Below are 12,310 nucleotides of genomic sequence, written 5' to 3'. Positions count from 1 at the left end.
CACCACTAGATCTAAATGCCGACTCTGGTATAAAAACATAGCAATGAGACTACGAAGAGCAGCCCAGCATAAATTCTATTGTTCTTCTCTTACGTTACATATTTACCATTAAATCACTGTGACCCTTTTGAAAGAAAAGTTTTCTCATCATGAAAATGGCAGAACTGGACAGTATTTTGTTTCACAAATTATAAAGCCAATCAAGTTAATTAATGTGCAGGGATGACCACCTTCTACCAGTGTTGGGAAACTCAGATTCTGCTATTGTTTCTACAGCTTTGTTACCTTTAACCACAATCACAGATGTATAACGAACAAGTAATTTGGAAAAGGAACAGAAATTTAACTAGGAAGACATTGACCCTGTTCACTACAAGGGCTATTAAATTTAAATTCATGGCCAACAAATGTCATAAACCCGCAGTTAAGGGCAAATTTATGCATATATTTAGACAAATTAATAACATTCCCATAGTAAAACCAGGATACTAGTCTCAGAATTTAAGAATTTTACTTCTTTGGAATATGTTGAATTTTTAAAGCAAAATCAAGAAACTGCATTAAACAACATGCTGGGGAGGAACAGTTTCATAACAGTGTCTTTGGCAATTTATTATAATAATGTTCAACTCATTCTTGGTCTTATTTTGCTCTGTTATACAGACTTTATGCTGCTCTAGACACTAACTTCAATAATATTCCTACTCCTCTGTGACAGCAAAATGAGAAGAGTAGGAAATGGGCACATGAATGGTGGTATTTGTGAAGGTAAATGAAGGTATTTAAATAAATTCTGACACTAGGAACAAGGACAAACCACATTATTCAGACATACTCAGAAGAAAAACCCACCTGGCACTTTCAAAGAACAGCCTATCCACTTATTACAAACACTATTGTCTGTATGAAAAGAGTGGTACGAAGCCCAAAACAGTATCAGTTTTAGAAACCATTTTCATCATTGGTATTGACCGAAAATGGGTTATTGCTGCTTTAAAGCTACTCCCAATCTGTAAAATAGGGTAACAAGAAATGTAACAAATTACCAAATAAGGTACAGTTTAAAAGGTAACTTGAAATTAAGTTTCAGAGTTAGCAGTATGGAATAAGGTCAAGTATGCTGCCTGGTCAAAACAGAACAAGTTTCCCACAAAGCCTATTTTAATTCCCAGTTTTAAGTATGTGTACATACGATAGAGAATACTGTTGAAAAATAAATATTGGCTAAAAGAGGATCGTTTTTTTCTAGATCAAGTATCAGTGTACCCATAGCACAATACCTAAACATAGCAGAAAATTGGAATCCTGCACCTGCAAGAACCAAGAAACTGAAAGCTTTAACTGATGGTCTCCTTTGCAGCTGTGCCTCTATTCATCCAAGTATCCCTGAAACATCTGATGAATTCCTTCAGAGGTGAGATGCCATGTCTACTGTAAGATTAAAACCTCCTTATTTTCAGAAAAATAAATTCAATCACAAAGCTGGCCTTCTGCGCTTCAGCCATGGAGGGTGGGAGGCAGGAACAAAATATCAAAAGTCATACTGCTTCAATACAACAAGAATCTCTTTGGCATGTGCAAAGGCTTGTGTTCATATACATCAGTAAATTTCTTTGACAAACACTGAAATATTTACACGATTAAAAATTCGAGCCAACTTCCTTTTTCCTTCCTTTCTTTTGTTCAGTTAGGCTTTTCCCACTCATAAAAACTACATCTACTGGTGGCTTTTGTAGGACTTGGAATCGGTATTTCTACAAGGTTATCTTCAAGGATACGTTTGTATGATGAGGCACAAAGGCAGCTGCCACACCACAACTGCTGAGGGAGCTGCCCTTTCCTCTCCTCTGTAAAGCAGCCTGTAGTGTGCCAGTATTCTCCAAGGCACAGCTCTGAAAAGCCACTCGGAAGCTTTCAAGATGACAGCACAACATAAGCACAGAAAAACAGACGACTATACCAACGGTCTTAATGAAGCTAATGAAGTTCTCCACCCTTAAAGGCAATGAAATTGCATTCTGGCAATTAATGAACAGAATATTTAATGGCACCACAACAGTGTAGTTTAATGTTTTCTAGGGCAGGCTTCCATTACAGAAACAATGGATTATGCCAAAAGTTAAGATGACTTGCCCTAAGCCTCAAATGGCCTAAGATGCAGAAATACCTTCTGCCACTAGAGCAGCTAGATTTTCTTACAGCCTTAATGAACATTCATCCTACTTCATAATTTCATCGCTATCAACCAAGTCTGTCAGATCTCACTAAAGTATAGTACATAGTTTTTCTCAAGACTGACTAACTTTTTTTGTACCAAAGATTTAACAGTTTTTTTATGGGGCCCTCCTGTTACAAATGTATATTTCAAAATAGTCTGGATCCATCTTTATTTTGATAACAAATACATGTAATTTTTAGCACATTCAAGCAAAAAGTAGATTTTGCACTTGTGCATTTCCTTCCACAAACGGAACAAAATCAATGAATCAGGTGAACAAAAAAAAAACAAAGACAGCTTCTAAAAATGATGTGCTAATAAGCAGCATTGTTGTCAGCTCCCTTCATTAGCCTGTTCAAGCATTAGAGGTAACATATTTAGACAACTTGACCTAAACAGGTTAAGCTTATTGTACTTCCTACCACCTCTCTGCGATAATATGAGACCAGTAGAAAAGAACTAGTAGCGAAGTATACAATTGGTGAATGAAAGGTATGAGATCCAGCTCCCTACTCATCCAGTTCTGCAGCACTCTACTACATTTAAATAAAGCAGACAGTAGTAACATTTCTGGTAAAATTCGTTATTAGAACAGTATACTTTTCTTGGTTACAAGAAAACTGTTTCACTAGAATCTCAGAAGGCAGGCAGAGAAAACCTGAAAGCGAAGGAAAACATTTAAACAATCAAAAGAATTGTAAATATGCTCTTATTGGCAGCTGAATTGTAAAAAGTCAATTATTAACAAGCAAACATCCATGTCAGGCTTTCTCAGCAGGTAATGTACTTGTAACCCAAAGACTGAAACTGTCACTGAGCACTGACCAATTATGGTAATGTTGAGAGAAAATGATGAAGTCAGCACAAAAGTTAGAGCACTGACCTGCCACTAGACTGGAAAATCTAGAGACCTAGTTTGACCTCTCATGGCCCTCAGCATGAACACAGACAAAGAACAAAGTATCAACACTGCAATATGCACTTGCAATCTAGATGAGAAAATGCAGCATGAACTTCAGTAACTATATTTAAACAGTGGAACTGTTCCTCAAGTTCATCAGTAGTTAGAAAAATGATTTTGGGAAGATTTTTTTAGTTTTATGTTTCACCTTCAAGACTGACTTTCTGCTTCCTCTATTTTTCTAGCTATCATATCCATGGAATGATAAACACAGTCCAAAAAGCTCAGCCTTCACCACATAACCTCAAATAGTTCTGTCTTGTTATGGCTCCTGCAAGTAAATTTATTTTCAGCAAAGGTCATCAAGATCTGGAGTCCACTAGAAAGCAAAGAACCCTCAAAATCACAGTGTTTGCCAGTTTTATATCTGTTGCAGCTGTCAGGACAAAATTATTCTAAAAAGATGTTTGATGAGCAGCCTGAATTGAAGCATCAAAAGAAACCCATTCTTATGGAGGGAAGATTTATTGTTGTAGCTGTTGTTATAGTTTGTGGTCCTTTTTTTTGTGGTCCTCTTCCCATAAATCTACATCCATAGCTAAATCTATGCCCTAATTTCAAATATCAGATAATTCTCATGCAGGTCATTATAATCAGAAATAAGACTATTTACAAAAATTCAAAGACATTTGGTTCAAAAACAGGTCTTTATATTGCAGATTGAGAGATGATTCATCAGCTTAATTCTCCATACTCTGACTGTATCTACACCTATTCCACTTGTGCGAAAATGCAGTGTGAAGCTTTACTCAATCACAGTTAGTCCAACACGGGTCTTGTAAATAAACGGGTTTTGAAAAACAATTATGCCTCATATATTGCCTAGAAAAAATAAGTGCTGTATTTATTCCACATAAAATGTTTGGAATTAATAGCAAAACCAAAACTGTCCTAACCTCATTTGATAAATGTGCCTTGGGCTGACCCTGCAGGGACAGAGAGATAAAGGAGTTTAAACTCATTTATTCCAGACGCAGAAGAGGCCATGGCCAGATTGGAACACCATGAGGTCTCATCTCAGGAGATACTGCTTTGCCAATAGAGAAGAATCTGTGTCAAATGGACTGAAGAGTTCAAATGATTTCATGCAGACCAAATTGCTACGCTACCATAAACAGCATGCGACTTGTCTGGATCAGACCGAAACTAGGAACTTAGGCCTGTATATGCTATTATCTATTTTTTTGCCTGATTGCTTCACCATACACAGTTCACAGTCAAAATATTTATAATTAAAACGAAGCAATCTATGGTTAGTAATTCAAAGTAACATGATTTGTCATTCCTTGCTTCTGTGTGGAACACAACAACTCTAGTATACAGCACAGGCAAATGCTTTACAGAAAATAATCACGTAGTGACTTTCATCAGTATCTCTGCGAAAGGCAATGGCGCTTAGCCAATAACAGCACAAAATGGAAGAAGCTATGAAAGCAATAATTGAAAAACTAATGTTTGACTTGTTACATGTCATTTTAGTAGCACAGCTGCATCTGAAGGGTCAAACCAGCTACCACTGTCTAAACTGAATGGTCTTGAACACTCAACTTTGACCATGGTTTCTTTATTTGTCCACTTGCCTGAAGCAAGATAGTGATTTGCATGGTTATGCTAGCAATCTTGGTATTGGTTATTAGCAAAGCTCTCAGTGCCTTGGCTATCACTGCTCATTCATTACACTTGGTACTGTCCAATCAACACATCAGTTTTCTTTGTTCATCACCTTTATAGCAGTAACAGATAGGACTTTTCCTTAACTGGGTATTGCTACAAATTGCCAGGAATAATTTCTATCAATTTTGTATAAGAGACATGAAAATCTCTGTATCATTTGAATAACTATGCCAGAATCAATGCATTTCCATTGACTTAAAAGTGCACTTAGGAGATATTATCACGATTGCTCATTATACAATTCAACGAAAAGTTAATCCATGCAATCATTTCTTTTTCCTGACTTGAGAAAGACAATTACTGCTGTGAGTTCTCAGAAAGGAATTTACAAGTGTTATAGTGTGTAGCATATGCAATAGAACATGAAAGTTATTTGCAGCAATTGTGAAATTACACAGTGATAACAACAGAAAAAAACTAGACAAACACGTCTGCTTAAGATACTGTAAGGGAAAAGAAAACAGGAAGATTTACAACCAGAAATGTTATTGCCAGAAAAATCATTTAATAGGTAAGATGCACACACTTCACCTAGGATTTTGAGTCTTTAATTCTGTTGAGATTTCCTCTTCCTTTACCTGTAGAACACAGTATACTACTGCTGTGTATCAAAACGCAGTTGGATATAACAACTTTCATGTAATTCAAATTGATACATGAGAGCACCCAAGTGCTGACTCAAAGGTCTTTCCAACTTGCACTTTTGTGTTTGCTGGCTTATAAAGGACTTGCTCAAATAAGCCCAAATTTACACTGGAAACAGTTCTCCAACTCTAAAACATTTTGGTATATATACTATCACTAAGAGTGGAACAAACTTCAAAATTTAGAGCTTCATTTCGACAGTACTGCTTTTTATTCTGCCTGGACACAAGGGATACAAAGATCTGAAAATTTAACAAAAGTATGCTTCTTACCAATATCACATAATAACAGTATTTTCAATCTGAAATAAGCTGACAGGTTTTGTCAGCTCTTGGTTCATTTCAGCTGTTCTACTTATTCCTAACTACTGCTATACACATTTTCATACATATCTGGACAGCTGCAAATATTTCTTGACCAATCATTTCATTTTAGAAGCAAATGCTTGGCACATCTCACCACAGAAATCTAGGCATTTTAAGTCATTTGGATGAAGCTTCCTAGATCATAGGAAGACAGATCAACACCATGCTGACGCGCCGCCTGTCACTTAAGTGCTTTGCTAGAAAACCACCACGCAGTCAGATGCTACTAAGCAGGAAACCACACAATTATTTCTAAGCCAGTGGATTTAAGTTTATCCTATTTACAAAAAGGAGGAAAAGGCAGATAGAGGTGGAAAGGCCAGTGTACAGCAACCTTTGCCACTAGCATACACAAACTTCACAGAACATCAAGTTGCGGAGTTCAAAGAATTCAGTGTGGCCCATTTGCAGTACACTCCAGGAATTCACACATTTGTCCAGTCACATTTTTTAAGCCTTTGAACCCTAAGCTTTTTTTTTTTAAGAAACAGGCAGTTGATGGCGCTTTTCAGAAGCATCATCCTTAAGACAAAATTAAATTCCAGTTCAAACAGTAGATTAAACAGTACCTCTGCTCAATTTTAATAAAGCATCTTTCATTTCATGCAAAGCCATAACTGTAAAATGCTTTAGCTACTCCAAAGCATTGAGAACACTACGACATGTTGATCTAGCTTCTTACATTGCAGGTAGGCTTCTAGGTACCTCCCTGCATATACAGTTGGGACATACCTCAAGAATGATTTTTCAAAAGCTTTCAATATTAGCTTAATTCTGCTTCAAGAAATCTAAGGTAATTTTTATTCACTGTTTCTGACACAGGCAAAAGCAATGCCTTTCAGTACATCAGAATATCTCCAGACCATCTAAGTTCTTCATTTAGCACACACATTTCATATCCTAATTTTTAACAATGTTTTACGTAAGTTTTATTCCCACTTTTGAAGTGTTACTTAGGACCTTAACACTAATGTGCCAAAAATCAGCCACCAGCTACCCACGTGGCTTCACCAGGGGCAAGTCCTGTCTGACCAACTTGGTGACTTTCTATGACGGGGTAACCGCAGCAGTGGACACAGGTAAACCGACAGATGTGATCTACTTGGACTTCTGTAAAGCCTTTGACTGTCCCCCACAACATCTTTCTCTCTAATTTGGAGAGATATGGATTTGATGGGTGGACGGTAAGGTGGATAAGAAACTGGTTGGATGGTCGTATTCAAAGAGCAGTGGTCAATGGCTGAAAGTCCAGATAGAGATCCATGATGAGTGGTGTCCCTCAGGGGTCTGTGCTGGGACTGGTGCTGTTCAATACCTTTATCAATGATATTCACAGCGAGATTGAGTGCACCCTCAGTAAATCTGTGGATGACACCAAGCTGAGTGGTGTAGTTGTCACACTGTAAGTATGGGATGTCATCCAGAGAGACCTGGACAGACTGGAGAAGTGGGTCTATGGGAACCTCATGAGATTCAACAAGGCCAAGTATAAGGTCCAGCACCTGGGTTGGGGCAATCCCCGTTTTCAGTACATGATGGTGGATGACATGCTTGAGAGCAGCCCTGCAGAGAAGGACTTGGGGGTGCTGGTTGATGAGAAGCTCAACATGAGCTGGCAATGTGCACTCACAGCCCAGAAGGCCAACCATATCCTGGGCTGCATCTAAAGAAGCGTGGCCAGCAGGGCAACGGAGGTGATTCTGTCCCTCTATTCCTCTTTTGTGAGACCTCATCTGGAGTACTGTGTCCAGTTCTGGAATCCTTAATGTAAGAAGAATATGGAACTGTTGGAAGGGGTCCAGAGGAGGGCCACAAAGGTGATCAGAGGGCTGGAGAACCTTCCCAACGAGAACAGGCTGAGAGAGTTGGGCTTGTTCAGCCTGGAGAAGAGAAGGCTCAGGGGAGATCTTATAGCAACCTTCCAGTACTTGAAGGAGGCCTACAGGAAAGCTGGGGGGGAGCTATTCATAAAGACTTGTGGGGATAGGACCAGGGCCAATGAGTATAAACTGGACAGGGGCAGATTTAAACTAGACAATAGGAAGAATTTCTTCACCGTGAGAGCGGTGAGGCACTGGCACAGGTTGCCCAGGGAAGCTGTGGCTGCCCCATCCCTGGAGGTGTTCAAGGCCAGGTTGGATGGGGCCTTGGGCAGCCTAATCTGGTGGGACACGTCCCTTCCCATGGCAGGGTGGTTGGAACTAGATGATCTTTAAGGTGTCTTCCAACCCAAACTGTTCTATGATTCTACCCTTGTCAGCACTGGAAAGCTTTATGCAGGACTCAGAGGGGAAGCAGAAACAAAAAGGTGATTTTACACCATTTTGAAATCCAATAGGCCTTTATTTAGCTAAGCATCACTGTGGGAAGATCAACTAGATCATTCGTATATTGAAGGCTATGAATACCATTGAAATATCCCTTTTACTGATAGGAACTCAACTGTACTGAAAGACTAAGTACTACCAAGACTGAGGAACTAGCTCTCCAATTCACTGTCCCTTTACATAAGCAGCATAGCTTATATTCCCATTCTTGCCTTCTCTGCTTCCTTCCTTCCCTGGAATTAAATAAGATAATAGTATTTTATTAACTATATACTATTTATCCCCACCTGTTCTCACTTCTACTTCCTTTGACTTTGGAGAAGAAATTCGCTACTTTCTAGAAGATCCAGAGATCTGACAGAGATTCATGGTCACACATACAGTTTTGCTGCATCCAGTTGCATCCCACCTCTTGGATCACTTAGATCTTTAGAGATTAGTCACACGAGTGACTGAATCCTACACAAGCACCACATGGAGCACTTCCAAAGTGAAGATGCTTCTTGCACACAGGACCTTGTTGCTCACACTTTTAGTTTCAAAAGGATAGAATTGCTACTACATTTCCTGCCTCCTGTTTTTTCACACTCTAGGGAAGATACGCATGTTAAGAATATCCTCTGTACCAGGTTAGTTCCTTTTTGATTGCATTTATACTAAATGTTTTTTCTCATAGGGAACAAAGAGGCCCTTCTACGAAAGAACTCATTACCACTCAAGTGTGGAAGCAGCTCAAGTGCTCAAAATGCTTCCAGCAGTAAAGAAAATACAGCCTTCTAAGCAACATTAAACATTTAGCAACATAAGCCACTAACGAAACATACTAATTCGTATGCCACTAATAAAAGAGAGACAAATGCAGTCTTCAATACAAGCATAAGCAGGTGATACCTTACGTGAGCCACCCTGAAAACAGATTAAAACATTTATTGGATGTACAGTTAAGTGCTGACTTAAGAAGAGACAGTGCATAAGCATGATTTTATCTATAAAGTACAAGCACACAGGCAGCTAAACAGGAAAATTCTCTACTATGTATCACCCAACTTTATTACCAAATCAGTATTTCACAAACTCAAACACAAATTAGTCACACAACACTCAAAACTTGAGGCATAAGTGAAAATTCAACTGCTCCTGTATGTTCCATATTCAAAAAATATCTGCTTTTGACTGTCAGAGATAGAAAAAGAAAACTTTCGAGGCTGCAAAATCTGCAAAACATTTATCTTCAGTCACAGGCTTTTTTTAAGAAAGGTTAAATAACTATAAGCCTGGACATTATAGTTACAATCAGTACTCCTGACAGAAGACACTCATTGCTATACTTGATTTTTAATAAAAGTGAATAATTTTACCCTCTTACCCCAAGCCACAGGTTAATGATGACGTTTACTGTGAGAATCTGGGAATCTTGCTAGTTCCTAGTTAATTTGGATCTATCAAGAGTTCAAGCACAGCCTAAGCCCCAGAAGCAACACTGAGGCGTTGCCATCTTTGGTTACTGCAGCCAGGAGCTAACCAGGGTGCCATAAAAACTGCAGCCCTCTAAAGCCCATAGTTACATACAGAATCGCATCACAAACTTCTCCCAGAGCTATCTGTTGCCGAATTAGAATAGCACACAGCCAGGTAACTCCAGTGCAGACACAGCTTGTAGCTCTCATCTAAGAATGCACACATTCTCAAAACCTCTAATTTGCTATATCCCCAGTCTGAGGCTAACGCAAGGAAGAGGCGCCTGCACGGTGGCCTTTCGCTGAGACTAATCTCCACTATGACCAGGTCTTGCTCTCCAATTAAATCATCACGTTCTCCAGCATTGCCACATATTAAACCCATGCAGTTTCAACACATTACTCTGATTTACTTATACAATTTTGTCACTTTGCGATTCTGATCCGTGATCAGCATCCCACATAAAACAGGTATTATACAACCCTATTGCCCTCATTAAGTGAGCTAAACTTAGATCACACACTGGAAGTGACGTTGGCACATTGTGAATAAACGGCATATTAATTTAAGATCTTTATTACCACAAAGCTTTTAACAAGAAATCCAAGTCATCACCATCTATTATTTCTCAAAGTAACAATTCAGTAATATCATACCTTGTAAAACACACTGGCAAGGAGGAAACACTTTCTGAGATACTTTCAAATATTTCCATCATGAAATGCTTATAGATACACTCCACTCTCACCCCTCTATTTCAGCTTACAAAGACAATATAGAGAGAGCATATTTATCTGACCTAAATTGTTCCAAGCAAGCTCTTATTCTTAACACGCATACAATGGTGTTAAGCCATTCTAGACTTAATGGCTTCCCTGGGATGCAGCATTAAGTAAAATAAAAAAATCCAAATAAGAATTTTTTTTTCAATGTATTCGACACTACCTTTGGGAAGTGAACAAAGATACACTGTTAAAAGCAGAAATCTGCACAAAAGAGTTACTGTTTGTTCCCAGTGAATGCAGAGGTATACTTACTCAACAAAAGAAATTCCACTGCTCTCCTGAGATTTCCTCCCTTTAGCTGAATTTAGTGCCAAGTTCACTCCGCTAAAATTTGCATTGTGTTAGCATGCCAAATACCTGACTTACAGAAACCTTTATGTTACTTGATCAAAAATTAAGTACCAAGCAAAAATTTGGTCTTATATAGTAACTTCAAAGTTCCACGAATTAAAAAATTACCATTAATTACAAAAAACTACCATCCTTGGCCCTTACTTTACCCAATTCAAGCACTGCTTTTAATTGGAAATACTTGCTAAATATTTTGTCTATTATGCAGCCAAATTTTGTGTACTTTCTCCTCCAGCTATGTCTTTTGGAGATGTTAAGGAATCAAAAACATCTACATTGCTCCAACATCAACTACAGCATGGCCTCTGAAGCGTATTAAGTCCATTCAGAAGCTTCGGCTTCTTATGAAGTAGGTCTCCAGTGACAAATTCTTTTTATATTAAAACCATCAAAGTAACAGAAGTATTCACCACAGTGTGCTCAAAAGAACTTTGGAGGCACAAGGACAGAGTGACTGGTCTGCAGAAAAAAGGAAGCAGCTTTATATGTGACAGCAAACAGGAATAGGGAAGATCTTAAACCAAAAGGAAAATAATATAATATAATTAAAAATGAGAGGCAGAAAAGAATAGATACTGTCTTATTTGAAACAAGGCATGCTTGGTATCAAAATTCCCATGGTTTCAAGTAGATAGCTACATTATATCATTAATATCTAATAGCGTAAGGAAGAACAAGCAGAATGTGACCCGTGGTTGAACATCAGTATCAAACAAAAACATTACTACAAACATTACAATGGAATGAGATTCATTTTGCTTTTTCTGAAACCTCAGTAAAAGCAATCGATGGAGTAGATATATAAGGGCTGACATTTAATGCCTGTCAATTGCTTAGAAAAGCCACAGTACTGAGCAAAAAAATCTTCAGCTCTAAGATTTTCTTCATTTTAATCATAATAAAGAATAAAAATAGAAGGTAGAGGGTAAAACTTTCTTTTGTTTGTGTGGTACTCAATTAAAACTTCATAATAATTAAAAAAAAACCACATTGTTTTAAGCAGTAGAATCAAACCCCAAGGGAACCCTGTAAGTAAGAAATATCTTTTTAATAGAGCTGTTACGGAGCTATATTATCAAATTAAACACAACTGACAAGCATGTTTAGTGTCCTACAAAAAAGGCACATCACCAAGAAAAATATGCCATTGTCTCAGTAACATGAAGCTATCTTATCTCCACGAGATGAAACCAGCAAGCAATGAGACATGAATGAATTTCTGGGAAAGTATTTTTAAACTCTGACTTGATGCAGAATATACTTTGCAATACAAATTCTGAAGTTAATTCATTAAATCAAAACATTCAAACAGGTAAATAATTTCAAGATGGAATGATTGCCAGTTTTTCTCTAAAATATTCAATGATTTCCTTACAGCAAACCTAGAACAAACTAATAGATAAACAAATAAAACCCAGCTTATACCAAAGTACCACGCAGAATCATAGGCACTATTGAAGCTTGTAAAAGCAGAACAGTAATGCCTTTGCAGATTACCCTTCTTACTTCCTACAGAGCATGCAGCA

General features: G+C 38.0%; 1 protein-coding gene across 40 annotated transcripts in view; it reads right to left on the bottom strand.

Annotated features, from left to right (window-relative positions):
* Window positions 1-12,310, bottom strand: part of SORBS2 (sorbin and SH3 domain containing 2) — a 225,219-nt gene that overhangs the window by 123,748 nt on the left and 89,161 nt on the right. The gene's annotated exons all lie outside the window — the stretch shown is intronic.

Source organism: Cuculus canorus, chromosome 4 (assembly GCF_017976375.1).
Source record: "Cuculus canorus isolate bCucCan1 chromosome 4, bCucCan1.pri, whole genome shotgun sequence".
Lineage (NCBI taxonomy): Eukaryota > Metazoa > Chordata > Aves > Cuculiformes > Cuculidae > Cuculus > Cuculus canorus.
Note: the sequence above shows the minus strand (reverse complement) of the source record. Positions and strands in the feature narration are given on the sequence as shown.